The sequence below is a fragment of the Hibiscus syriacus genome, unplaced genomic scaffold (genome assembly GCF_006381635.1).
Source record: "Hibiscus syriacus cultivar Baekdansim isolate YM2019G1 unplaced genomic scaffold, ASM638163v2 tig00112261_pilon, whole genome shotgun sequence".
NCBI classification, from domain to species: Eukaryota; Viridiplantae; Streptophyta; class Magnoliopsida; order Malvales; family Malvaceae; genus Hibiscus; species Hibiscus syriacus.
This window is the reverse complement of record NW_024063289.1, coordinates 1,112,552-1,117,074: the sequence shown is the minus strand read 5'-3', so window position 1 is coordinate 1,117,074 and position 4,523 is coordinate 1,112,552. Positions and strand designations below refer to the sequence as shown.

Genomic DNA, 4,523 nt, shown 5'->3' with positions numbered 1-4,523 from the left:
GGATGGATTTCGCCGTAGAGAGTGAGAGATGGAGATGGGACTGAGTTATGATTTTAGGTTTTAGGTTATGAGTTGCGATTACGGGATATACTGTGGACGGTTCAGTGTTTCGATAATTAATATTCGTGTTTGGAATTTGAAAATAAAATATGCGTAGCGATTCTAATGGCGCTTTAAAAATCGTGTTGCGATTTACGGATACGCGTTGCGATTTTATGTATTGTCGTTGCGATTTACGGATACGCATTGCGATTTACGTATTCTCGTTGCGATTTACAGATACGCGTTTCGATTTACGTATTCTCGTTGCGATTTACGGATACGCGTTGCGATTTTACGTATTATCATTGCGATTTACGGATACGCGTTGCGATTTTACGGATACTCGTTGCGATAGTCAGAATCGCGTTGCGATTTATATGTTCGCGTTGCGATTTTCATATTCGCGTTGCGATTCTAGAAAATCGCAATGCAAATTTGTACTATCGCATTGCGATTCTTCATAATTGCGTTGCGATTCTGGGAACTGATTTGCGATTCTGGAGATCGCGTTGCGATTTTTATTTCGCATTGCGATTTTGTTGGTCATTTTGGCAAATAAAAAAAATGGTTAAAATCGTATATTATAAGGCATTTTTGGTCACTGAGGTTATTTTCTCTTCCTGATATTATCGATAACCGTTTGAAAATTAATTTTATTCGAGATACTATCTGGTAAGTCCTTATAGACCTAAGGTACCCCCTCAGTTGGGCTCCTACGCTTCGGCTAGGGTAAGTCCTTATGGCCTAAAGTACTCCCTTAGGTTGGCTTTTATACCTAATGAGTATAAGGTAAGTCCTTATGGATACAGTTATGGGGAATTATATATTAGCGTACAGTTGGAGGGTATTACTGTGATTTTAAAATCTATTTTATTGAAATAAACTACTACCGTTTTATACTTTATGTACACTTATTTATGGTTTTGTTAGAACACACTAGGCTCCTCAACTTAATCTCTTGAATATTTTTTTGAATGTTTCCTCTGAACTGCAAGTTTCTTGATTGTTACTTGAAGAATTAATTAATGAACCTTGTCTCATCACTAGAATCAGTATATACCTGGGTTAATAAGAAAACTTTATGCCTTACCATATATATACTTATCCTTTAGCATCATTTGCTAGTTTTGTATTATTGAGTTTTCGTAAAGCTCACTCTATTTTCATGTTAAAAAGAATCGATCATGTATAGTTATCGACATTAATAATGGGAGTTCCTTTGCGTCACTTGCAAAGTATAGTACAGATGTAGTTAAGGGGCATACATGTCTCATTTTTTATATCAGTTTGAACTCATTTTGATATTATGTGTCATTAAATTGTGATTTTATGTCGGGTCATCCGTATCAGTCTGAGGGTGTTACATTTAAACTATTTTTTTTACTTTCAACTTAACTGTCCTTTTATTATTTTTAAACAAGATGAATAAGGTTAAAATTGAAATTAGACCCTCTTAAAAGAGGGTAATGTTTATTTGTATAAATAATTAAGTGTTTAATAATTTTTTTTATGTTTTCTATTTAGAATTGATGTATCTATCATATAGTTTATTAAATGTAATAAAGAAAATAATTTACAACTAAATTTATTTATTTTTATTTGATCTTACAATTTATTTATTTTATCATTAGACGCCTGATTTTTAATTTAGTCACCCAACACTAAAATCTTATAAATGAAACTTGTCTAAACACAATATATATAATTTAAGATTTTTTTTTTGTAATTAAATCATTATTTAAAAAAAAAATGTATAGTATTTCAAATTTTATAAAATAAAAAAAATTGGACTTGATAGGAGATAACAAGACCCGATCTATCGGTTTCTTCTCTCGTGAAGTGTTCCGTCCAATTTATCGTCCTTCGTACTCCATCCCCTCAATCAATCGCATTAAATATCTATCATCTTGTGCTACTTCATGTAATGTCACACCATCTTTTGTTGCCTTTACAGTCTTTCCACGTGTCGCGTCGTGATTCGCACTTCCTCCATTCTCGTCTCATACAAAACCAACTCTTCTCGGCTTCCTCTGCATTCATTTTTCTTCTGTCAATGGCTGATTCTCTGTGTGTTCCTTTGGCTGCCAAGCCTCATTCCCTTTGGTTTTACGAAACTGCCCTACCCCTTCTCGTGTTTTTACTCCCAAGTCGTCCTCTTTGCCTTTGAATGGGAGTGAGAATAAGCTTAATGTGTTAGCTGTGAGTCAGAACTCGCGCGTTTCACTCTCCCACCGTGCCGGACCGGTTCGCGCTCTTGACTCCGACGTTCCGCACCCGCTTCACAAGGTATCTTGGAATTCAATTTTTTCGTTGAAATGTGACAATTGTTGACTGTTGTTCTCAGTTTATTAAAAAATACAACTCCGTTTCCAGCTTACCATACGCGATTTTCTTTTCTTTCTGAAAAGAATTTTTTTGATGTAGTTTTCTAAAAGAGTGAAAGTATAGGTATACATATACTTTTTCTACCTCGCTTGAATTATTATTTGTCGGTGTTTTAAATTTTAATCACTGTATTTTAAACAAATAAGAAATCAAACTGAAACCAGAGATTTTTTTAGAAACTACGCTAATGCAAAAGGTTATTTCATTTTCACGTAGCCCGAAAGTTCAAAACATCAAATTTTGAAGTTTCTTTTACGTTTCATTTTTCTCTGTTTCTTTTATTGAAAAAAAAACACAGTCAATCAAAGACTCTTGGATTTTTTTTTGGATTGTTGACAGTTTCCAGTATTCTGGGTTTGGAAAACCTGAGGGGAAAATTTAAGGAATTTGAGATGTAAAGATTAAGCTGAATTTGTTTAGTAGACAATTGGGTAAGTAGTTTTAAAGTGTATTACTATTATTTTTGGTGTTTGTTGTTGAATTGGGAAGGGAGCAGTGAATGTTAAGAGTAGGAAGAGCTACGATGAATGGGATTCATGGACAGCGGAGTTTGCGGGAGCAGCAAATTTCCCGTTTTTATTGCTCCAATTGCATCAGATCATCCTCAACGCTTGCAATCTTATGGCAGGGAATAAGACTGCCCTCCTGGCCGTACCATGTCTGGTAATGTATAATTATCCTTTGAATTCTACTGGTTTATTGCTGTGACCAAAAGGGTTAAAGAAGGTTTTAATAATTCCAGTTGGCTTATTGCCTTTTATGTTTTATCAATGCTAAAACTTCTGTGACTTTTTGCTTTGGAAAATACCTATAACTTCAATGCCTTTCATGCCAACAATGAAACAATGAATTTTGAAATCATTGGCTACTTAGAAGTGTCGACTTACGAAATACCTAAGAGTTGGCTAAAAACATGATATTCCTGCTATTGGTCTGCTGAAAAGCAGTACATGAACCTCTATTTGTTACAAGGTCATGCTTAATTATAGTGGTTTTGAGTCTTCTCATACAATACCTAAGAGTTGAGACTTGATAGTGTATTTGTTTTGGTGGATTCATCGCCAAAAGTGACATTACTTGAAGATCCTTTTAGCCTCTGCTGAGCTGCGATTAGGACCTCTAATTGTGTTGTAAATGCAAGGAATGTTCACCGGTTTACTTGGAAACCTTTCATTGCTTTCTTACTTTGCCAAGAAAAGGGAAACGGAGGTAGCTGTGGTGCAAACACTAGGAGTGATATCGATATTTGTGGTGATTACTCAGCTTGCCAAGGGAGCAGCTATGCCTTTACCTCAATACGTGGCCACGTCTGTTGTTGTGGTTGCTGGGCTCATTTTAAATTTTTTGAATTACTATGGTATGCTCAACAAAACCATCTGGATACTTTGGGAAGACTTTATGACTGTTGGTGGATTTTCAGTGCTTCCCCAGGTAAGCTCTCAGTCCCCTGTTGCCTGCATACTTAAAAATTCCGATGTATACAAACTCAAATGTGATAATTTCACTGATCAGCAAAATCTATCGATATATTTCTTTCGGCCATTCGGCAGTTTTTTTTAGTTCAAGAATATCTCCTTTTCTTTTAAACTTATTTGATTACAGATAATTTAGTCCACATTTGTTCCATACATACCCAATAGCATTTTGCGGGGGACAATAGCATTTGTAATGGCTGTAGCAGCTGTAACTCTGGTAACTTCTATAAAATCTACTATATATCTTGTTACATTGTCTGTTTCAAGCATTTTGACTGCACTTTTTCTCGTTCGATCTATTGGACTCCTAGTTCTTTTTCATTTATTTTAAGATCCTCTTGCATTGGAAGTTGCATTTTTCTTACAAATATTCATAGAGAACTGGCATCAGCACAATCGTATCCTTCTGAGATTGCATTTGCCGAATTTACAGGAACATATGGCAAACTTTCGGAAAATGGTGTCAAATTCGTAGGATCTATTTCTGGGTGGATGGCAACACTTCTTTTTATGTGGATGCCTGTTTCACAAATGGTAATCCTTGTTTGAACATCTGTATCTAAGACTCAGAAGATATCAAGAAAAAATAATCAACTCATCTACATATTGGAGTAAGATTTG

At 35.1% G+C, this 4,523-nt stretch overlaps 1 pseudogene; it reads left to right on the top strand.

Moving 5' to 3' along the window:
* Nucleotides 1-2,095: 2,095 nt before the first annotated feature.
* LOC120176939 lies at nt 2,096-3,135 on the top strand (annotated as a pseudogene).
* The last annotated feature ends 1,388 nt before the right edge of the window (nt 3,136-4,523 follow it).